A 25004-nucleotide genomic window follows, 5' to 3' on the forward strand; every position below is an offset into this window, starting at 1 on the left:
CGGCAGCCGGCGGCGGCGGGCAGGGAGCTCTCTGCGGGCGCAGTGCTGATCCGCCGGCGGGCGGCTCGGGAATGCGAAGCGATGGCCGCGGGCGGCTCGGGCAGTAGCGGCGGAGGAGGCGGCGCGGAGGAGAAGAGCTACCGCCGTTTCCTCGAGCTGTTCTTGGGAGAGTTCCGCGGGCCCTTCGGGGCAGAGCCAGAGCCGGCGCCGGCTCCCCCCCTCCCGCCGCCGACGCCGCCGACACCGCCGCCTCCGAGGAGGACCCCGGGGCTGAGGGAGAGGCGGCGGCCGCCGAGGCGGAGGAAGGAGACGCCGCGGACCCTCGGCCGCCCACCCCGCCGCCGCCCCCCCCGCCGCTGCCCCCGCTGCCCCGGCCGCTGTCGGAGTACATCACGGAGGAGGAGGTGGAGGGCGAGTGCCTGGACCTCTGCCTGCAGCAGCTCTACAAGTAGTGAGTGCGGGGCCGGGGGTCCGGAGCGCGAGGCGCCGAGGGGACCCGGGGGAGGGGGGGGGCGGGAAGATCCCAGCCGAGAGCGGGACGGGCGCGGGGCGTCCTGAGGGGCGGCGGGGCTGCGGTGGCCGCGAGCCGAGCGCTTCCCCACCGCCCCCTGACCCCGACCGCGCTGCTCTGCTCCGTCTGAGGGCTGCAGCGTAACGAGGGAGCGGAGGGGATCCGTTCCGAGTGCGGAAAGTCTGCGGGCGGGGAGCTGGGGGTGAGCTGCGGCGCTTTGTGCAGCGCTGGGCAACGAGGGCGGCGTGAAGCGTTTCTTCGCGAGCCCCGCTGGGCTGGCGGCACGGAGGAGGAGAACGAAGCTGTGATAAATCCGCGCAGCGCGGATAATTGTAACGGGAGGTGAGCAAAAAAAAACCGAACAAATAGGGAAAGAATGGGGTTTTACAACTGCTAGGTGAGCAAAAAACCGAACAAATAGGGAAAGAATGGGGTTTTACAACTGCTAGATAACGGTTGTGCTCCGGTCCCGCACTGCCCGGGGATCGCACAATGGGAGCTGAGCACAAAGCGCTCCGCTCGCAGCGTCCCGGCCGGCAGCAGGGAATGGTGCGGGGAGCCGCGGGAAGGACGGCGCATCCCCACCGCCTATCGACTGCGTTTGCTTGCTTTTAAACGCGCTTTGGAAACCGGATCAGTTCCAATAAAGTTTTAGATAGAGAACGGATTGTTTTGAAATGTTACTTAAGGTGCGTCTGTTTGGTGATTTTGAATGCGACTCCGTGTGTTTCTCTCTGCGTGTCCACGTAACCCAGGACAGGCGGGCTCCGCTTCCCCAGTTTCTGAGGTCCCTCCCTGTTCGTGCATTGAATTACTGAGCAAAAGACCTTTTGAGAGGATTCCTTATGTAGGGGCAGCTCTTGCCAGGGCTTTTGTGTTGTTGGCTTTTTTTTTTTTTTTTTCCTCCAGCATTTGTGTGAATCTTTTGCTGGTTATTGAATGGCTGATCTTCGTGGCTTTGTTTATGGTGAAACCAAAGCGGGCTGCCTTCTGCAGGCGTCTGCCTTGCTGAGCAGAAGGCAGTATCTGCCTCACAATAAAGGGAGCAGAGGATCGTTTTGGAAAAGTTGTTTGCCAGAGGCGTGAATGCTTTGTTCATATTTGGAAAATGCGTTTTCAAATAGTAAATCAATGTGTTTTATCTGGTGATTGGTAGGCATTGATTTGTATGTAGCTATCTAAGATAACTGCAAGATGCAGTTCTTTGAAACATTTTAAATATTATAAACCAGATTTAATACAGGGAGCTGAACTGAGGTAAGTACAAGTCTGCAAAAGTGCTCTCCGTGTGAAGCATTGACTCTGCAGTCATCAGAGAAACGTAATGCTGTCAGAAGGCCCTAACGCTGACAGGAGGAGAATGATTTCCACATTTACAGCAAAGGGTTCCAATGGTTGGACGGCCACAGGGATGAGAAACTTCGTGCATGTGAGCAAAGCCTCTTCTGTCCAAATGGTTGTGGTTTTGTTGAAGTAAACAACAGAACAGAACCCAAGCAAAGCAGAAATAATGCTTGTGGAATTCATGCAAAGGGAATGTTTTATTGGTGTGTTATTAGCAAGACAGGCTGTATTGGGAAGGCACGCTTTCTGTAGCTGTAACTGTGTATTATCTAATGGCTGGTGTGCACCATGTGTAGAATGAGCATAAATCCTCGTTCTGTGAAAAATCCAACAGCTGTTTTCCAGCTATTTTAAGCGCACTACTTTGGCTCTTTTTTTTAAGGCAAGTGAGAACATTTCAGAAATGGAAGCATATTGCCAATCATGAAAACATGTAATAGTCGAGTGCTATTGTACAGATCAGTGTGAGGAGAGTTCCTGTTTGTGAGGTTGTCCTGCTGTTTTCCAAAGGACTCACAGCCCCTGTTGAGATTTCCAGTTCCTGATTTCCTTCTAAAGACAGCATATGTTTGGAAAATTAGATTAATGTAATCTTTGTGCTGTCTAAATGCCACAAAATGTGTACAAGCGTGTGAGCTTTCTTAGTGATCCTTAGCAGCATGGAAGTGATTAATAGGGAGTATATTAGATGAAGAAAATGAGCAAAAAGGGAATAAGTTTGAGGACTCACGTTGGAACATTGGATGGCAACTTGAAAGTGGGGTTGGTTGGTTTGTGTGTGTGATTGTCTCGTGTGGAGTCTTACTCCAGAGAAAGCTGTGTATTTTAAACCATTTCAGTGTAGCAGCCAATGTATTAAGGACTTAATCCCACAGCTGTTCAGTGAGCCCCCATGGCTTGCTTGCACTGAATCAGGAGTAGACATCATTACTGGCTGCTTTTAAAGAAAGAAGTTACTAACTTGAAGTAAACTTGCTTGTCATGATCTTTTATATTCCTCTTCCTACTGATGCTTTATTAAAAGCCATGTATTTAAGAAGCAGGTTCTTCACAAGTCATCTGAGGAACTGATCAATGAAGCTGTAGTTGCTGAGGACAGGGCCAGGCTGTGTGGAGTCACACACCCTTACAAGCTGTGTCATTGGGAGGAACAAATTTATCTTGCTGCTACATTTTTTCCTGTACAAATGACATTAAAAAAAAAATAAAAAAAAATCCAGTGCTATATTTTCCAGACTGACCCTCACTTCTTTTTTTTTCTTTTCTTTTTTTTCCCCTGAGCTTTGCTGGGAATAGAGTCTGTGCCATTTGCTGGTTCGGGTTTACTTCCAGGGACTTTGGTGGTACTTTCAGAACCATCTTTCTCAAGCTGAGGAAGCAGACTTATTTCTGCAGTGTTCAAATCTGAAAAAGATCCTTGTTCACCAAAAGTTTAAAAGTCGTCTTCATTGCTTAACTGAAGAGCTGATGGCCAAGTGGTAATCTGACTCTTGGAAAATGAAGAGACATGTGAGCATTGCTCTCCTAGAGCTCTTAGCAGAATGCTGTGCAACATTCCCAGGGTATCATAGATCCCAGGATGAGGATTAAAAAAATGCAAGAGATGGTGAGATTTTTAACTTCAATTTCTTTATTTCTAAGAGGGTATATTTTGACTTAGGTTTGAGTAACCCATATAGTCTTACCATGAAAGATCAAGCAAAGCAACATAGCTTGGAGTTATGAAAAATATGGACACTAAATCAGTGTCTTTTTTTTCTTTCTCTAAACTTGCAGTGTTAAGTTAACGAAGAAGAACATGGTGTGTGTGAGCAGAAATTTTTTTGTAAAGTACACTCTGTAGCAGAAAACAGAAGTTCTGTCTGCTGCCTCCATCACTGTGGAGCAAAGAGGCTGCATCTTTCCCCGGAACAAAGCAGAGTGCATGTTTTTAATTTACTTTCTTAACTGCTGCTGTATGAAAGCTGGCATTGCTGTCGATATCTGTGAACTGAAATTCATGAGTTGTGCTAGATTTTTTTGAACTTCACCCTAAATAGGCTGTGATGTTTTACTCTTTCATTTGTCTTTCATCACTTCTATTGATTGCAATTTAAAAGCCCTTATAGGAAATATAATTATAATATAATTATGCTACTTGCTGTCTAATATTTGCCACACACACAAAGTAATTGTCACCCTTTTAGGATAGTACATGTTTAATGTTCCTTCGTGTGGATTTACAGTAGAAACCATGATAGTGATGTTGGTCCACGTTCACAATGAACAACTGAAGTAGCTGCTGGTTGTACCTCTTTTGGGGATTTTCATGCTGGTTTGTGTGGAGGTTTAACAAACCAGCTCTGCTGCAGTCCCATCTGTACCTCATCCTGCTCCTGCATGGCAGAAGGGCTGTGCTGGTCTGAGGAAGGCTGCTGCCCTGCCACAGGTAGCAACCAGTGCTGGGGAGCAGCAGCAAGCATGCAGCTCTGCCATTGAGGTGGGGGAGCATGGCTGGGCTGTGTGCTTATCCTCACACCCGAGGTCCTGGAATTCCCTGTGCTGCTACTGAATTCTGCCCATGTTCCAGATGATGGTGGTGTGTTAGAGTTCAGTGATGGGTGTGTTTCATACACCTTAAACTGGAAGCGGATCCACTCTGCAAATTGCTGTTTAGTGATGATCACATTCAGAACCCAGTGATGATCCTACAGCAAGAGATTCCTGAAGTCGCTTTCAAGGCATCTTCAGTTCACGCTCCCACGTGTTTAGAATTACTGAATCGAATCAGATATTTTGATCTGCCTTCTAAAAAAAGTGCATCCGCTGAAATGAGCTATTTAAATTGCAGATTTACACTTAGTAATGGTGAACATATATGGTGACATTTCCAAACTTCTTACTAATTTATGAGTAAAAGGATGTGGAGTTTTTCAAGTGCAGTGGTGACTGCTCGGAAGCTGCTTTATGTAGCACTCAAAAAGCTCACTCAGTGAACAGATTATGGGACTGCATTCATACCACTGCTTTTACTTCTCTGAATGCTCCTATTACAACAAACCAAAGGAAATTAATTTTATGAGGAACCAATTCACGCCAAGGTTTTTTGACCCACATGAAACGCATGTAGATCCTACTGATCCCAGTCATGCTGTTCACTTTTGCTCACACATTAATTAAGCAATTAGTCCTGTGTTTACACATTCTTTTATTCAATCTTGTATAACCACTGTTGAAACTAGTTTGGCTTATCAAGAAAAAACGCGTTTTTGAATGTGTGTAATAACATTTATTTGTGATATGATACTTCTCATTGGGAAGATATTTGAAAACCTTTAACTAAAATCTTTTGTCTATCTCTCGAAATTGCTTCTAACTGGCATTGGGATGTGGTGAGCAAGTTAGGCTTCATTCCTTTGGAGTTTGTTTGGTGATTCTGCTGTACGGCACGAAGCTCCGTGTGCAGAATGTTTTCATCCTTAGAATTCCTGCCTGTAATTACCTTTACCAATGGCAGGGAATTTCTCCACCTACTCCTCAAAGAACCCATTGCCTTTTCTGTTGTGGTTCTTTCCACAGAAGACCTTTTAAAATTATGTTTCTCGATGCTGAAATTAAATTTTAGTTTGCTTTTCGTTACTTTAATAGAACTTTCAGTGTCTTGACTGCTCTGTCACTGCAATGTGTTTTCATTCATTTTTTCTTGTCTTGCTAAATTGCCTACATGATCGCATTAAAAGCAAAAGCAACAGGGCATGTAGTACACATAATGAGAATTCCATTTATTCCTCTATTTGATGTCGTTCTGAACTAATCTCTGCCTGTTCTGCATCATTCTCTTTCTTCATGTTTGTTTTTTTTTTTTTGTTATTATTGTTTTCTCCTCGTAGTATTCTCACTGATTAGCAAAGATAGGTGAAAAATGAGATGAGATGGAATTAATGCTTGAAAGCATCAGCTGTTCTTTGTACCATGCTGCACGGCTGCCTTATGCAATGCAGCCATAATTATGTAATGCCAATGGTTCCAAAATTAAAGTGCTCTGGACAATCTGTGTCTGTGACACGTTGGGAACCTCTGACACACTACCAAACTGCAAATGGGCATTCCTGCCTATCAGCACGTGGCTCCTCATCCTCCACTGAGCTGAAATCAGCTGCTAAAGAAATATTTTAGATTTTGGTTGTTACAGCGCATTTAGTGATGAGATGAAATGAATGCAGATTGTGGGCTTGTTTTACAGCAACATTTCTGCTGTGTCTTTGTACTTCATTAGGAAGAAACAACATCACCCACAACTAATAAGGCATTTTATAAAGAAGCAATCATCAGTCTCGTAAATTAGAACTGCAAGGGAAATAGATGCCCCTGGGTACTTCAATAATTAATACAGAAGTTAAACGAGCTCACTAGATTGCAGGATTACCTCAGTTTATGTTTATATTGGATGGAAAACAGCTCAGGGCAACTAATGATTGAGTAACTGAACCAATGTTTCGAGCTGCAGCACTGCTCAGCAGTTCTGAATTCTGCTGGGGAAGCCTGAGATGTTTTGTGGTGGAGCACGATTCAAAGTTAGATGCCAAACTTTGGGCATGGGAAAGCTGTGCTTGGATGCAGGAGAGTTTGGATTGGGAAACATTTGCACTTTCTTGCAGCAGTAGTTATAATAAAAGGAATATTAGATTAATTGAGTGAAATGGTGGGTAGCTTCTTGAAGTTCATTTTCCCAGGGGATGTGATTTTGAAACTATTTTTACTTTTTTACTATTATCTTTTGTGATCCTATAGGTTCTGTTAAATTGTATCTTTTTTTTTTTTTTTCATTTAGTTTCTTTTGCTCTTATTTTACATAAAGAATTGGAGACCTTTCCCTCGTTTGAGAGCATGGTTTTGTATGGGCTGTGCTCTTCCATCACGATGTGACTAAAAATAGGAGCAATGTATAAAAATAGGACTTGGCATTTGGGATTCTTGGCGCTGTTTCTGGGGCTGTTCCTTTAACCTGGGGCTGTGACCTTCTTACTGAGGTTCAGGAATCTGAGATGAACGTGATGAGTTATTTCTCATCAGTGTTACCAAAACGATGCATTCTGTGCATTGTGTTAATTAGTTTCCAGTGTGATTCTTTTACTTTCAGTCCTTGAAACTGTAGAGGGCCCAAGCCCCCACATTACAGCCAAGAATTCAGCAAGCAGTCATGCTTTGCTTTTTCTGTTTATGAGGAGATAACAGACAAGGCAACTACATTTTTTTTCCATGTGTACCAACGTTACACACAACAAACTTTTGCTCCCTCAGCCATTGCTTGATTTCTTTTTTTTTTTAATTATATGAGAGCTCTGCTAAATCCCGCAGTAGGAATTATATTTTTAAATAAGTATTGGATTTATTCGTTTATAATAGATCCTGAAGATCAGGTGATGCATTCAGTCCTTTTCTGAAACCTATGAGACCTTCTGAGAACAATAGCAAAGTATCTGAAATTCCCACCTGCATAAAAAGAAGTATTTCCCATACAATTAATCATGCACGCTTACACATAAAGCATGATAAATGTTTTAAACTAAAGCTTTTTCTTGTAAGTAGTGTCACTCTGAAGTCATCTAATTGTGCTGGAAGCAAGTCTGACTGAGCACAACTATTTACATAGAGAGATTCCCATCCCAAAAACCTGATGCTCTCGCATGTCACTGCCATTTTCCTCTTGGAAACTGTGTGAAAATGTGTGCTGAGTCACGAGAAGCCAGAAGTCCAACATTTCTGGAGACTGGGAGGCTCTCTGCTGTCCAGTGAACGTATCCATGTGTGGCTGTGTGTGTTTGGTTGGGCTGTTGACTCCTGCTGTTTCTCTGCACTGTGCTCCATGGGGAAGAAGGGAGGTATCTCTTATCAGACAAATTTAATCTCATCACTTCTTTACCCTTCCAAAAAGCTGAGTCAGATTTTGCAAGGAAATAAATTGTTAATATTCAGATGTGAATTGTTACTAAAATTACCCCTGACAGAAACAAGTGCTGGTATAAAAACTGCACTGAACTACCAAGATTAGTCCATGTTTACTTAAAAAAACCCATCTCTTACAATGTCTAAAAGAGTTAGATCTTGGATTTTAATTGAATATTAAAAATGTGACTGACAGGAGTGATTCCAAATACTTCTGTTCATTCTCATGTACCCCAAAAGGGTGAAATCTGAGTTAGATTTTCTCTTTAGAAGGCAAAGTGAGATGTACTATCATTCATAATGTCTCTCTCTCAGAGCAGCCTCATTCTCACCCCTAGACCAAATACTGGACATCTTTAAAATAATAAATCAAATAATAAATAGTTTTAGAGTGAGCTCTTCTCTCTGGCCTTTAACCTTTTACCTCAATATTAGCAACCATGTACAATTCATGGAAAGAGGCATCCTTCAGCTAACCAGGGTTAGACTCATCTCTGTGCAGCACTTGTGCAGTTCCCATTGAAACGTGGAGAAAAGAATCTGGGAGAAAAACCCCCTGCCAGGGCTGCTGGTAAGAGCTGAGCCCACGTTAAGCAATCTGATCATCTCCCCAGAGCTGAGAGTGAATGTTAAGTGCTTTATATTTTCCTCATTGGTGTTAACCTTTTTTTAGTGTGACTGATTCTGAATGACCCAAATGATCATATAGAATATTTAAAATCTTGCTAATTACACTGTACACTAATTTTAGGATAATAATTTTGGGTATTAGGTTCTTCTGGTGTAGCACCTCGCAAAATGGAGTTGGTGCCATTTGCGTTCAGTTTGTCTCTGTCAGTGCTGCTGATGTTTGTGACATACAGTTGAGTCCTTTTTTAAAACTCGGGGTCCCAAAGTTCTAAATCTAACTTTGGGCATTATAGAAAATCCACTTTATCCAATGAAATAACCAAACCTCAAATTTTCCCCCTAAATCTTTTGAACTCTCAGCAACTGATCAGTGCCTTTATGAACAGAAATGACTTAACCAAACAGAAATTTGGAATAAGAAGGAAGGGAGAAGCTGTCTTCCAGTCTCATCCTCTTTATTACAGAGCAGCTCAAAGTTTAATTCTGGAAGCAACTCCTTGTAGAGGGGGTTATTGGCAGTTATCAATTCTGAGAATATCACCATCTGAAACAGATAACAAAAAACATCTGTTGAGAAGCAGAGAAAGAAAAAGGAAAGCGCTTTGAGGAAGTCTGTTTTATATTTGATTAGGTGATTTCTTGTCTTTGCAGATAGCATGAAATAATAAAACAGAAAGAGGAAGGAAGATGTAACTGATATCAGCATCTGACTCACCCGTGGTCCTTGCATTCGTTCTTTAGAGACTTGTTCTCAGTCTGTGAAACGGACCTGCAAAATAGCAAACCTCATCAGAGGTCCATTTTACCCCCGTTTTATTACAGCAGTCTTCCTAAACTGAGCCCAGGCTCTGAGGGCTGGTTGTGCACTGCTGTATTCGTGTTTGCTTCCCCTGCGTGGAGATATTCGGGCTGTGCCACTGCTCTAAGTTAGAGATCTGGTTCTTCCCTATGTCCCTCTCTATGGGGTTGCTCTTAACACCCCGTTAGCAGTTACAGATGCTTTTCAAGGAGCTGTTGTAGGCCTCAAACTTTTCTTTGGAAGGACTGAAAAGCAATTCAGCTGCTTCCTTTTAGTGCTGAGAGGGGCACAATAGCATTCTGCGTTGCCTGTGGCTATCTAGCACATAGAGAGAAAATGTTCTGAGGTGTTAAATCAGGGGAGAAAAAATAAAGGCTGCTTCTTCGTGGGAGTAAACCCCGCATTTCTGTAGGCTGGAAAATGAAATTAGATTAGATTTGTTGGAATTAATAAGCAAATACTAGCATAAGATCATATAGCATTTAAATACAGTATGCCAGCAGCATGTTTTCCTCATTTTTCAATATGTTCACTACTGCAAAAAATGAAAAACGCTGTAGCTTCATGTTGTTCTGTTAGCCTTGTGGTGTGTTCTATAATGGGATCTTGTTGCATGTTGTGATGATAGGCATCTGAAGGTTGTATTCATACTTTCAGTAGAATAAAGAGTCAGAGTGTTTGCTGGAAAGAAGAAGAAAAATTGCTGCAAAATAGATCTTGTGAGGATAATCAAGAAAACTCAGGCTAAGCAGATCTTTTGCTAGAAGCAGTGCCACACAATTGTATCCAGCTGGAGAGCCTGTGTAAGCTCTTCAGAACATTGAGCAGGAACCAGTATTTACTGTTCCTACTTGCTCATTTTTGGTAACCAAGCAATGCTATCCATGGAGCAGTTGCTAGTCTCACTTAGCGCAAGGTTAAGTGGCACGATAAAACCATTAGAGTGAGAAGTCTCAAACAGCTACCCTTGTAGTAACACCGGTGGCAGCAATAAATGTGGAAAATTTCAGGAAGATGCCAAGCTAGACAACGTGTTTGGAGGTTAATTTGCATTTTCTGCATGCCGACAGCTTCCAAGTTATGTCAGAGGAAGTTTGAGGTAGATTAAAAAGGAAGAAGATGTGACCCTCAAAAAACTGCTACTTTTGAATCCGAGAATAAACGAACACGTCCTGTAGTTCCATAAACTTGTGTTTCAGAACTTCATTAATTAATTTCCCGCATATTAATCCTTCTGCTGGAGGTAAAGATTTGTTTAACTTTTCCATTCTCTGAATAAGGAAAACTAAGTACATAAAACTGAGCAGGAGGTTGGGAAACTTTATAGTCAAAACAAAGCAAGTTCATCTTGATTTGAAAGTAAACGTTTACAAGAGTTCATCTGTGCTTAAGAAAATCATTTTCTTTCTGAATCTTCACTCCCCACCTTCTGCCCCTCCTTCAAACATGTCGTGTCTTCCTGCAAACAAGACCTGCAGGGAAAGTATGTGTCTGTGTGCCTTGTGTGTTGGGTTCTGGTGTTTGTGGGCTAAATATAAAGGTCACTTTCTGCCATGTATTGGTGATGTGAGAAGCTCTGAAGAAATGGAAGAAGATGGTATATCTTGAAGTTCTGTACAGTTCAGAATATGGGATTTGGGAATTTTTTGGACTTTTTTTTTCTGATTTGTAGGTCTTGCAGTGTCACTAACATGCATTTTCAATGGTGTAAATGTAACTCCCCATTTCTTTCTGTGCACAGTTAAAAAAAACAGTTACGCTGCTGTCCATGATAATAACAGAGTCCTAGTGCTGGTGTGAGTAGGAATTACAAGCTACTGCTGTCAGTATAAGGGTAAGTGACATGGTAGAGTACAGCATGGTGTCTCAAACTGTTATATGACCACAGATGACTCTAAACCCATCCCAGTTTTCCCCAGGTTTGACTTTTATCCTTGGCCATATTTGCTACTCTGATGATGCAGAGCTGCTGCTTCCCTCTTCCTGAAATATATCTAACCTTGAAGAAACAAATCTGGATGGTGTATAATCCTAAGTAGCCACACAGAATTGTAATTCTTTCTATCAGTTATCTCTATTTGTGTAAGTTTCATTCAAGCCCTGTAGTGTTGAAATTATAGATTCATTTTCATTAGCTCAGGGCAAATTAATTTCAAGGCACTGCAGTAGGTTGTACTCGTGTTCTGTTAGCCAACCTGACAATCGGGTTCAGTTGGAATGCAAAGGTGCAGCAGCAGGACTGTATCCCAGTATCTTCGTGTGACAGCTAGCAGAGGAATTCATTTTTGAAGCAGAAGAAGGGAAACTGGAAACATTGAGGGGGTGGATGCAGACAGATATGACAAGATTCTAAGAACCTGGGATTCCTGACAGCGTAGGCCTTCAGAGACCGCCCACTGAGCTTTGGCAGGTAATAATCTAGGAAATTATAACACATTTATTTTAAATGAAGCTGTTGAGATGTTTGATCTGAGATCTTCATTACACATACAGCAATGCTTTTACTCCTAGAGCTCTGTTATTTTACCAAATGGTATTGAAGTTGAGAAGAGATTTCAGAATGGGTTTTGTAATGATGTAGCATCCAGTTAAGTGAGTAAAGTGTGACCAAATTCTACAAAATCTAGCATTATAATACTCTTATCAAAGAGGAAGGTTCAGCCAACTTGATCTCTTGCTGAATGGTACTGGCAAGCATCCTCATGCCTTTGTGTTCCACTGTGGATGATTATATTGTAAAAATCTGGTGTGCAGAAGAATCTTTCAGCTAAAGATCTAAGACCTAATCTGCCCTCCAACTCCAGTGTTCAAAATATTCTATCAGAGCAGTAATACTATGCAAAAGATGGAAATTACTGCTTGTTTGTAAACATTTTGTGTTTGCATTGTGTTCTGTAGCCTCATGCCTTTGTCACAAAGCCACCAGACAGATTTTCCTTGTACAGATAAGCAGGTGAAGCTTGCTGGCTGGAACTCTGTATGCTATTACAAAGGATCCCATCTGCTTCCCCTCCCCATCTCACCATGCCTGATCTCTTCTTTTGGACCTTGAATATAAAGCAGCATGTGCATAATTGGGGAAAGGAATATATTTATTGGTGGCAAGGGAGTTCAGCCTCTACTGGGGGCAAATGGCAAGGTACATAATGAGGTTCATAGCATTAAGATTTAGTAGCATTTGAATGGAATTCCTGTCAGACCGTTGCTGTGATAGGAATTATCAAAGAGTACTCACGACTTATCTATCTTTGGCAGAGGACACAACTCCATTTAACTGTCAGTGCATCTATAATCCTTCCTAGTCTGGAATAGTTGATAGAGCACCAGCTATCTTGGGTTACATTTTGTTGGACAGAGTAAGAACTGTTTGTAGAACCAAAGAAGGTAAATGTAGCTATTTAATCAAATAGCACTGAGCTTTTAGAATTGCATAGCATAATCTTGGGCTTTTTTTCCATTTGGTAACGAGCCTCAGTACTGAATTGGAGATAAGATGGGGAGATAAAGAGTATCAGAGTATCACAGACACAAACCAGCTATTCTGTAGTTATTCTTGCATGTGGAAGTCTTAATAAACTGACTTGTGAAATGTTCTGGCTATTTAGTACCTATGTGGTGTTGTGAGAGTGGTATTAAAGATACCCTGGAGGGAAGACATTGTTACAGTATTCATCAATTAAAAACTAACATAAAAGAACAAAACAACCCAGTGCTTGAATGGTGTTCTGCAGGCAGGCCAGTTCTAGCTCTCCATCATGTCTGCTTTTGTTTTTCAAAACATACACACATGCAGGTGTGCACACATACTTTATAAAAACAAACAAACAAACAAAATTAGGGCTGTAGGTAATGCTGTAACAGCTGTACATGCTGTACACATTTTCCTTACAGTGTCTTCCAATGCAAATAATTCTTGCTGAGGAAAGGATTAGTGCAGAGCTGCTTTTCTGGTTTCTGGTGGTTGCCCATCGGTGCTCAGCTAAAATTGCATGCTGCTGGTACTTGTGATTTGTGTGGCAGTTGCATGTGGCAGTTGCATATGAAGAACCAGACCGATGTCACAGTTCATGCTATCTCAGCTCCTTGCCAAATGAGCAGATAGATGGTCATCACTTTCAGCTATCTGGATACAGCTGCCATTAACTTTTGCCATTCTTACTGCAGAGAATACAGTAGTTTAAGTCCTTACCTATCCGTAAGATGCACGTTAAGATGAATGAATAATTCTTCTGCTCTTCCTACAACAAACAAACAGATTTTTGTCTTCTCCTGTATCACAGGCCTCATGCAAACAGCTCAAATACAAGCTCAAATATTTCTACATTTCCTTTTCAAGTCAAGTGTAATAGAAGTGAAATCTAGTAAAGTAAATGTTGATAGATGGAATTTATTCCTCGTGTCAAACTAATGAGGCATCACAAATATATTTTTGAATGTGTAAAATCCACTGGGGGTAATTGCTACAGTTGGAAAGAAGATGCAGAGCCTTCCTGATCCACTTGTCTTTGAGTCAGGAGCTCACAGAGCGAGTCACCATTGATTCAGATTTTTTCATCCTGCAATGGTACAAATAGATTCTTCTTCAAAATTCTCCAGAGAAGAGATATGACAAAGCAAACCTTCTTTTGTTTGTTTGTTTGTCCCTAAAGATGCAATAAAAATATGGAAATGGAACAGTGTGTTGAGGGGTGGAATAGCTTAGCACTCCCATTTCTCTGCAGCAGACATCCATTGTTTGCATGGTCTTGGCTGAGAGTGCTTTTGTGACTCATCAATGTTGTTGCTTCATCCACCCGATTGCCATCCAGTGGATTTTTCTTCTGAAGAACAAGCTAAAGGTTACCTGCGTGAATTATAGAGTATATTGATAATGAAACTGGTCTTGATCTGTGCACTGATGTGCAAGTCTGCAGTCAGTGATTAGAAAATGTCTGCTAGTATTTAGAAATGTTTGTCATAACGCAGGGAGTTACAAAAGCAATTGGTAGGCTGGAATTCCTTTCATATGGGGTGCTCATTTGTGTCTTAACAAGATGCTTCTCCTTAGAGGAATAAATACAGTTGAAAAAACTGGTTAAAATTTGGTGGTTTTGCTTCTGTGTATTGCTGTTCATTTCTGAACAGCTTGGGTTGGGTAAGTGAATATTGGCTGTCTATCAATTATCAATATTATTTCTGCAGTGACAAGCAAATTAACTTTTAATTGCAAAACCTCACAATGGTGCACATGTATTAAATCAGCTAAAGGTTTGTTACTGATGTTGATACCTTACTGGGATGTTCAAAATTCAAAAGAATGATAGTTTAACATCATGTTCTTTTAGATACAGTGGTCTTACTAGTTAAAACTTCCTGAAAATTGAAATGTAACTTTTAAGGTCATTGTTTCTTGTGCATAAAAATGGGAAGAGGAAGATGATACATTTGAAATGGAGAAGAGCATTGCTATGGAAAACATCAGCAGAAATTGTTCCTCTCCTGTATACACAGGTTCTGATTTCAAAGGTAAATATCCTGATATTTAATGCTGTGGAATTTATCCAGCTGTAGCAAATGCTTTTAGCCCCAGTTATCATCTTCTGGGGATCAGCTTATCTGACTTGGAGCTAAATTGTGAGAACTTGACACTAACATTTATTGTGGACAGGAGACCTAGGAGCAAAAGCAGTGCAAGTGACAACGTCCTGACTTGCCAAGAAAATTTCCTTGCTCTCCTTCCTACATTCAGCTTTTACATCACCATTCTGTCTTGGGCAGTGTGCAGGTGTCCTTCAAACCACAGGCACAGTATGGACAATTATTTGTTGCAAAAAGCAAAACAGAAGATGAAGGCTCTTAAACAGGACTGTACGTTTGTGCCGTTGATATCTTTCTTTAGCAAAGCTTCAAAATAAATGTTAGTGTTTTGAATCTGGCTTTCTTTTGGTGGGGTGGGATATGCCTACAGCACTGTGGCACTGAGTAACTGTGCTCAGTTATTGGCACTGCTGCTGCAGTGTTTTGGGTGAATGGCTGAATTTTGGCTTTGCACTGTGAAGGTGTACAACAGCATGCAGCTTATCTCCTAGGCTGTTGTTTTCTCACAAGTGCATCCGGAGGTGTTTTGTTGTTTTTTATAAATAAAAGCTTTTAGGTGTTCCTGAAAGAGTATCAGCAGTTCTATTCCTTCAGTTACTTCTATTACCCCTTTCTGTACTTTTTCTTGTCTTCTCTGTGTGTGCATTAGGAAGGGGGAGAGTGGAAGGAAGGAAATTGAAACTGAGTCCAAATCATACATTGCATTCAAGCTACATAGGAGCTGGAGGTTTATTAAGCTGTATAATCATGTTTCTATTTCTAGTGATTACTACCATTCTATTGCTTTCTTTTGCTTTAGTGAAGAGTAAGCTGGCATTTTTATAGAACTCTTTATTACAGCCTACAAGATGTTTCTCCAGCTTGGTAATAGACAGTTCAGAGCCCACTGTTTTCTATATGGAGTTGGATATTTTTCCTGAGGTGCATCCCCTTACATTTATCCAAATACAGAACTGTCTGTCACTCTGTCCCCATCCTCTCATATCGTGACGTTGCTGCATCTAACATTATTGTATCCTGAAGGAATACTGTATTCAGATATGTCCTTTAAGAGAATGCATGTATAGCACTGATTAATGTTCAAATGCTAAACAGATCAAAATAGTGAAAATAAATTGCTCCTCTGTTAAGTATAGGAGAACGCCCATGAATTTTAAACAACCAGCCTCAATTATCCTTCCTGCTGTGGTGCCTTCATTCAAATAAGCCCGCAGCGAAGCGCTTGGCCTAAAGATGTTTCTGTGCTCTGGTCTCTCCATGGAAACAGTCTTAAACCATAGGAAACAATTCAATTCTAAAAAAGCTGAATCTCCTTTCCAGTTGGCTCCTAAAATAGCTTAATTCAGTCTTACATGTGCTGATGGCAGGTTAACTAGGCAAAGGCTGAAGGATGATGTTGGAACCATTTTAACAGAGAAAGCTGAGGCCGTTGTTATGCCTGCCATTTCACTTACACCTCAGCTAGGGCTCTCTTAAAGAACAAACTGGTTGTTCACTGCTGAGTTTTCAGAAAGATGAGGATTGTGAGCTTTGCTAAAGCTGAATTGTGGACTCCTGCCCTTAGTTGGTTATTGGTGTTTGTTGGTTTGTTTTCCCCAGTTGTAGAAATGACAGCGAAGGTTCCATTTTCCAGCTCTTTCGGCAGCTGTGTGTCTGGTTGATCTGAACACCTTTGTTTGTATTTTCCTGTTCTCTACAGACCAAAATATTTTTTCTGAGAGATTCAAGAAGGAATCAACAGTTTGTTTTAGTCATAATTATCCTGAATGTGAGCCCCAGCAAACAGTTCAATCACTATTACAATTAAATTTGTCTTGTAGGTCCCTTTGGAACTGCATGTTTGTTAATTTCACATCCTTTTTTCCTGCATATCTCTCATATATTGCATTTTCTTTGAAAAATGATCACATATGAAAAAACAAACCCAATTATTCTGACCATATGTCAGGGCTACTCAGCAAATTATAGTTTGTAAATGTGACAGCTCGATCCAAAGGCATCAAAAAGCCACTCCTGCTTTTGTGATTGTAGGTAGCAATTACAGCTGTGAACAAATGAGGTACTTTGCTGGTATGCTGATGTCATACAAAGCCCCCACTATTCACAGGACTGGAGCTGGGACAAAGAGATAAGTCAGGACTTTCCTGAGCAAATGCCAAATCCTTTGTGAACGGTCTGAAATGCTGCTAGTGAAATGACTAGATGATGTTGATTCCTTATCACTCAGAGAAACAGCGAATGCTATACAATTGTTCCAGTCACGTTGCCATGACATGACCTCCTTTGGGTAAATTATGCTCTCTTTTCCAAATCAAAACTATTTTTATCGTAATTTTCAGGGCTTTTCCTTATCTTAGTCATGTTTTCCCTCTCTGTTCATGGCCTGTCCCCTCCATTCCTGCAGCTTGACATGCAGCAGTCCCTCTGTTCACCTTTCAGACCCTCTGTGCCCATTGCATTTCCTCTGCCCTTGAATGATGCTCTGTTTTCCTCTGATCTGTCAGCCCTTTCTTCAAGGTTAATGTTTCTATCCTCCTTCTAATACTCTTTTCTGATCTCTTCACTGACTTGCTCTTCTCTGTAATATGCCAACCTGTGAAAATATATTTACTTGATAGGGAGAATGACCAAGAAATATACGGATAATTAAAATAACATAATTTCCCTTACTGCTCTATGTCTGTCAACTGTCCTCCTAATTAAGCTAAAGATTTAGCCTATTTTTGTCTGGATAATTGCATGTATCCTGTTATGGGCCAGCAACTGAGGCAGATGTGAATTTCACTTTATTTTGGAGGGTATAATTGCACTTTGTTCAGAGGGTGCATGGCTATTTCCCTTTCATACAATTCTGTGTTTTTCTAGTGGTTTTTCATCCCTCAATTTTCAAACTTATCATTCATCTCCCTCTCTATTCATGCTCTTCACATATATTAAGGTTTTCTCTTGAGTCATTTCTTAGCATGGGAAGAAATGTAATTCCACAATTGACTGATTTACCAAAAGCTCGGCACCAGCCTGGGTTATCCTGATTTCCTATTCCTGCTGTGAAAATTTCTTCCTTTGCCAAGCTAAGGTATGGCAAAAATCCAAAAGGTTTCATGTTTTCGGTTACACAATTTTTAGCATCTTTTTGGTATCACAGGAATATTTTTTCTTCTACTCTGAAATACTTAAAGAATTCAATCACATTGTTACCCATTCCCCTACCTCAACCACTTCCTTCTTACCTAACCTCTGTAACTGCAAGGTAAATCTGGGCAATACTGCTGTCAGCCTGGAGTATGTGTTGGGTCTGGGTACAAGTGATGGATGATACGTTTGTGAGTAAGAATAGATGTTTCATGCTCTGGTTCTACTGTACAGATCTGCTGATATCAAAGCAGGACACGACAGCAGCCGACGATGTTTACATGCTTTTGGAGTGTTTTTCCATCCATGGGAGTTGCATGGCTGCAGAAGGGACTGCGGGATGAGGAATGTGATTTATCTTCACTAACTAGATTTCCTCAGTGGTTAGCAATTGGGAGGTAAAAAACTGCCTGGTACTGTAATATAATGGAAGGCAGAAGCCAAAGTATTTGATCTCTGATAGTTACTGTGGCAGCTACAGCCATCTGGAAAGAGAGATTTCAAGTGCACAGCAGAAGGATCAGCAGAAGACTGCTGTATCTGCGAGGAGCCTGAGAGAGTGGCTGACTGGAGGCACCAAAATGTCTTGCTGCATCCCTGCACCGGGCTGGGAGCAGAGCGGTGTGGAGGTAAGAGGAAACCTGTACAGCTGGAGCTGCCCTTTGGATCAGTGTTGTGTTTTTCAGGGCTGTCAGACCAGTGCTTCTCACATGCTGTAAAATTTAAAACAAATTTGGAAATATTTCAGATTTGTGAGTGTACACAGCCTAATCTGTTTAATTGCTGCCTGACAATATGAAATCAGTTTTGAATGTATATCATTCAGTAAAATAATAATTACCATAGCAACACACACTACATCCGAAAGATAGCTCATCCCTACAAAAGCCCAGAAACAGAAAGCCTGAACTCTTCACACAGCACTAAGAGCAATTAGTGAGGTTTCTTCTCTTTTTTTTTCAAATCACTGTATTTGAAAGAGGCCAACAGATGTTGAAAGGTAAACAACAATCAAATGTTCTTTCTCTCCTTCATCCTTAATTAGGCAGAAATCAGTATATTGCATCTCTTATGGCAGAGATTGAGAGTGATTTTTGTGCACCGAAGATAAAAGCTCAGTAGAGACAGGAAATCAGCGGGGGGTATCGTGATGGTATTTAAGTCTTTCTCGCCCTCAGCCCAAAGGAACAGACGTGTCCTGCGGCTGTTTCCCTCAGGGTTCTTTGCAGCAGCCGCCCTTCTGGCTTCCAACCAGCAGCAAAGCTCCCCAGCAGCCAGCAGGATTTGTACAGGGACTTCCACTGCACGTTAGAATTTTAAACTTGTTCTTAAAATACGGCGGGTCAAATAGAGATGTCACAGTGTTTTATTGTGGCTCTTCTGCGTTCATTGATATATGAGGACTTGATTCTATGAGTGTGTTGCTTGTGAGTATGGGAAAAATACAGAGAGGCCATCTCTGACCATCCTCACAGAATGAAGTAAAATCTTGTTTGGAAAGGGAAAATTTTGTCAGAGAAAGAATAAAAGGCTAGCAGTGTTCTTAAATGCTTAATTTGTTCCCTTCTGTAGTTTAAAATGACAGAAGTGAGGATGAACAGACCATGCCCTGCAGGGAGTAAAAAGCTTTGGAGGTGCTTGACTGATAGACGACTACACTAAAAGTGGTTTTCTTTCCAGAATTAATTTAGAGATCACTAGGTCTATAGTATGAAATCTGTGCTCTCTTGCCTTTGGTTTAATTTATGTACGTCTGTATTCTATTTTTTTAAATTCATTTTTGTGCAGAGGAAAAACAATTTTCAAAGATGAGCATATTTACAAAAGCACTGGTGGATGTGAAGTTGCTTTCTTGCCCATTCCGTCAGCAGCAGAATTGTTCCATAGGTGCAGCCAGGGTATGTGACTGAAAATACATACTGAAATAATTGAGGATGTGCTTGCAGTCATTCTTGCAAATATTTAGGAACAATGAAAAGCCAGCGTCACAGCTTCTTATTCTTAATTTATATAAACATGTGATCATTGCTTCAAGTGAAAAATCTGTTTCCTTTTTCTGGCACTGCAGAAAGGCGTTTTAGTGAGACCCAGAGGCAGTTGCATTTGCTGTCTGTCTGTAGCAGAAAGTGCCATTTTTCCCCTGCTCTTCAATAAAGAATCCATCATGAATGCTTTTCTCATAGGCACTGAGAAGTTCTGACATACCTGAGCACTGTAGATGATACAGGTACATAAGAACATCCTGCTAGCTCCACTCATTTGTACCATCTCATTAAGCATTACTTAAGAACAGGATTAGAAGCTAAAACCAAATTTGGCTGTCAGCTATGTGTGTGTAAAATTATTTAATGTTCTTTATTGATATAAATTAGGACTGTGTCAGAAAAATATTTAAATTTACTTCTTTTTTTTTAATGTGAGAAGGGCTATGGACTAATGGATCATGTCAGTTTTCACATTCTATTCTGGACACTCAGAGTAGCTTCATGTAAAGCAATCTAGCCACTTTTTTTATAAGTGTTTTATATTCAGAGAAGGGAATTATTTCCTTGGCTACCTGCTCAACATGTATGAAATGCAATAACAACTGTGAGGGAGGAAAAAATAGGCATTTTTTATCCAGATAAACCCGAGGGAGCATGCAGTGTATCTGAGTGTCCAGAAGGGGTGAAGCCAGGATCCACCCCTTCCCAAATCTCACTTAAGGGTTGGCAGTGGAGCTGAGGGTGTCTTGCTGGAGATCCCTGCCTACCTGATGCCTTCCAGAGGTAAGCAGACCCTGTGTGTCCACAGCTTTGTTTCTGTGTCCACAGCTGCTGCTTTTGGCTTTTCCTCATTTGCTGCAGCCAGAGACTTTGCCACTCCACTGTTATTGCTGTACTTTCCATCACGTTATAGCATTACAATGACTCTCCCTGGTTTTTGTCCTGTTTATTATGCTACAGTGGATTTCGTGTTTTTATCTGCATTTCTGTGGGGAAAATTTGTAGTTTTCAGTTGCTTGGTTCCATAGCAGCAACCAAATCACTTGGAAGGACTTTTTTGGGAAGCAAGAACATGCTTATATTTGCAGCTTAAATTGCTTCTTTATTCACTTCTCTTTTTCCTAGCCTTTACTTTTCTGTGTTTCCATAACAACAAACAAACTCTTTCTTTAGTAACTTAGTATTTTTCAGCAAAGTACTTGTTTCGTTTCCCCTCTCTTTGCTCTTCTTTGGATTGATATCAAAATGGGTACGAATTGGAAGCGATGGTTTGGAAAAATGGTTCTCTTTTCTCTCCTTATAGAGCATTAGTAAGGTATTCATAGGTCAGGATTGCTTCTGACTGCTGTCATCAGATCTGCCTTTTTTCCAGGGTCCATTCCTATGATCTTCACATTTTCCACAGTTTTTCCTTCTCTTGCTGTAGATGCAAACCATAGCAACTCAGCCTTCAGCCAGAGAGCACTGCGAAGAGCTGCCAGTGCCTCCCTGAGCTCTGGCAGGAGGTCATGGCTTGGAAAAGAAGTGGCAGGCTTCAGAACACCCTCTATGCATTGTCATATTCCTAACAGCCAGATTGAACTGACCTTTGCTATCGGTGGCAAACTCCAGCCAATGCACCTTTTGGCAGTGCTTTCTGATTAAAAGGGTTTCATTTTATTATTTTTAGCCACAGTTGTCAGTTTGAAAGCATTAATTTAATTTTGTGTGCGCGTATGTCGTTATCTCTAGGGAGGCTATTAGTGACATGAAGGATAAAATGCAGAGAAATTTCATGGCTTTTCATTGATTTTTTTCTTTTCTTTAAGCCATTTTATTGCTATTTTTCTTTGAAATGTATTTAAACCTTAGTTTTCACAACTATTAAATTTTTATAGCAGCTTTCATCTGGTCTTATGAATCACACAGTAACTGCAAACAGTGCAGTGTGACATTGAAGTTTACCAGGTTCTAAACTTTTGTTTGGTTTTAGATATTTACTAAATCACCTGGAAAAAAACTGTAGGAGAGGGATTGAGTGTTAAATTTCATTTTACTTCTGATTGTTAAGAACTGATTCTGTTTATGAAAGGTAACTTTTTAGAATTTCTGCACATGGATCGGTGTCACTTATCTAATTTGAGTGCTGGTAGTTTTTCAATGATCAGGATACCTACTGAAAAGCTGTGGTGTTTTCTGTGGTATCAAGCAATGCGCTGTCTTTGCAGTGCCCTGACTTTTGATATCAAACATTTAAAAAATAGAATAGCTAATGGTATTTAAGTCTGAGTTGTTTTTTTTTTTTTTTAATACTGATTTGAAGTGTTTATCTTCTATCACATAGTGTCTGCTTTATACCATACCTTTAGTATTGAGTCAGACATCCACCTACTGGTCAGAAAACCTGTTGGGAAGTCTGTGTTGACATGGAAATATTTTTTCTGATGTTTTTTGCATAGTTCTTTTTATTTTTGAAATATTCCTCATAAAATTACTGAAATTCCCTACAAAGGCAGGCCGGACCTTTTGCTGCCCGCTTCCTCCTCATTTTTTGTGCCAGAGCTGTAAACCCACAGGCTGTGTATTACAATGTTTTGTTTAACAAAATGCATCTCAAGATTTCCCTGGATGGAGATCTTATTTCATCTGGTATGAAAGTGTTTCCTTTTGGTATAGTGGTTATTGAAACCTCCTCCACTGGACTTTGGCACTGATCGTTATTCTGTACCCCAATTTATTTTCCACTTTCACTAGCTTCATTAAGTATCTCTATATGAGGATTCAAAAGATGGGTTGGAGGTCACATCATCCTCACCAACTTGTAATTATGTCCCTATTAGCTCTAAAATCAAGACTTATCTTATTAAGTAAGGAGATTTCCCTCCTGCTCCCTTGGGTATGCTAACCTGATTAACACAAGGTCATTCTTGTATTCTTTAAGTTGCTTGAACTACTTGTTTTTTGCCTTATCCTAACAAATATGTTGTCTTCTGTTCTGTACAAGTAGGTTGCCCAGTGTGTCACACCTCCAAGTTCTGCATACTTTATACGCTGGCCTTGTATCACGAAGATGGATATAACGTGCTGCAATCTCCAGGTTGATTATTGGCCCTTCTGATCATTCTGCATATGGTTCTTGATCCTAGAGCAGAAGTATTCTGTTATGTGTTGACTGTGTTCTGAGGCTGTTCTGCTGTGGGCTATTTTCTTTATTTCCTTACCTAATAACTGCACAGCATCTAGGTATGTTCATTGGTCTTGCAGAGGTCAGAGAGCTGTTTAGCTACCAGGGCTTCCTGGCCGGCATCTCAGTACAATTTTAAGACATTGGGTTTCAACTGTTTCAGATTTCTGCTCTTCTCAGTTTTGTTTTGTTCTAGAGAATTGTGGAGAAACTATAGCCTTGGGCCATTTAGTCTATGCTTTCTGTGATTCTTCATGCTTTGTATATTAAACAGCATGGAATTTGCTCTAAAGATCAGTACCGTGTCCAATTCTCCAACATACAGCTTAAATACAGATTTCAGAAGGTGGGCACAAAAGATCACTCTTCAAAGTGTGGAATTCTTGTCTGAGAGAAGAGCAACACCAAGAATGTTCTTTGATATTTACCAGGCAATTGAACACTTCTCTCTTCAGGAAGCTTTCCAATAAACTGAGCTTAGAGAGTGTGAGCAAAACTATTGTCCACCCCTGGGCTGTAAATACTCCAGGCAACCAAGTTATATGCTGGATATAGTAGGGCATTTGACTGTGCTGGGCAATCAACTGGAAGCAAATTATTAAGAAAAACTGAGACTGGTTTTGCCTTTTTTATTGCTAACTGTTGCCTTAAGCTGTAGGCGTCTGTGAATGTGAATGTGAAAAGTCCCAGGCTAAAGCACTGGCAATTTACCTGTCTCTGTATGACATTAGTAATTATTGATCAGCAGATGCAATATGAACAATTCTGTACTGTTTTAGAAGCAGTGGAGGCGTTGGATGCATTTACAGTAATTACATATTTACAGCTAAAATCAGAGCAGGGAGAAAATAGATTCAGGAGGACCCTGCTCACAGAATGTCATGCCCTCCTCTTTTGTGACTGAAAAAAATAAAGCAAATATTCTTGAAATCTGTGTTCAACAAAAGTACATGCACTTATTGCTTCTGTATAATGCACCCGTTGCCTATTTCCAGCATCACAGTGGAATCTCTTATTTGTGATTTCTGTTCAAAAGTAACAGGTCTTTTTGGAAACAGTGGGATAGGATTTTTCAGGAGTGCACACAGTGCTTTGTGACTCCTCGTGCTCAAAAAAGACTTTGCACTGCTGGAGGTTACCTCTGCTGGAGGAGGGCAGGGCTGTGGTCTCACCAGGCTGCTCAAAGCCCTGCTGGCTATGGGAGCAGAGCTTTATAATAAGCACAAGGATGTAATTCGTTCTTTCCCAATCTTCACGGGCAATGAACAGTTCACTTTAGCAATTTGCTGTAATAATAGGATATTCCAAATTATGGGGTAAAAATAATAAATACGTTGCTGCATAGAAAGTGAGTTTTAAAATGAAGTTTTCTAATTCAGATGTCAATTTTTGCACTGCATAGCTCTTTGATCTCCATTTTATGTCTATTTCCAGCCTTAGAGATATCTGTGATTTGGGGGCTTGATTCTGGAAGGGGATGAGGTAGATCAGCTTCTGTTGCTGCGAGTTTCACACCTCCCTGTGAGGAAGCATGGTGCTCTACCAAGGCTCTTGGTTGTTAGCAAATATACTAAGCCAGAATTCCCTATTTTCTGTTGCTATGAAATCTGTTGAGCTGTGGCATGTACAGAGTATCAAACTTTGTAGAGGAGACTTTCCTGAAGCCTGATGAGATGTGAATCCTAAATACGAGTTTGCTCCTGTATTGTGTTCTCAAATATTGATCTCGATTTTTATGTGGAAGTAATGCACGGGGATCTTCTTTCATAACTTCTTCAGATTTTAAGACACAGTGTTTTTTGAAATGATATAGAATTGCTTTGGATCTGTATCCTTCACCTGGCTGACTGGATAGGACTCAGAAGCAAGGGCTGAGGGATGCATGAGGTGCAGAGGAGGAGGATCCCTTACTGCAAACTGCTGCCTGCATTTTCTGAT

The 25004-nt window shown here is 40.9% G+C and overlaps 1 protein-coding gene across 1 annotated transcript in view; it reads left to right on the forward strand.

The window, feature by feature from the left end:
* The first annotated feature begins 291 nt into the window (after positions 1-291).
* Positions 292-25004, forward strand: part of PPM1E (protein phosphatase, Mg2+/Mn2+ dependent 1E) — a 57334-nt gene continuing 32621 nt past the window's right edge. Inside the window, exon 1 of the mRNA XM_031591350.2 lies at positions 292-451. The gene's annotated coding sequence lies outside the window, so the exon portion shown is untranslated. The remainder of the gene's footprint in view (positions 452-25004) is intronic.

The sequence above is a fragment of the Phasianus colchicus genome, chromosome 21, assembly GCF_987193195.1.
Source record: "Phasianus colchicus chromosome 21, bPhaCol1.hap1.1, whole genome shotgun sequence".
Taxonomy (NCBI): domain Eukaryota; kingdom Metazoa; phylum Chordata; class Aves; order Galliformes; family Phasianidae; genus Phasianus; species Phasianus colchicus.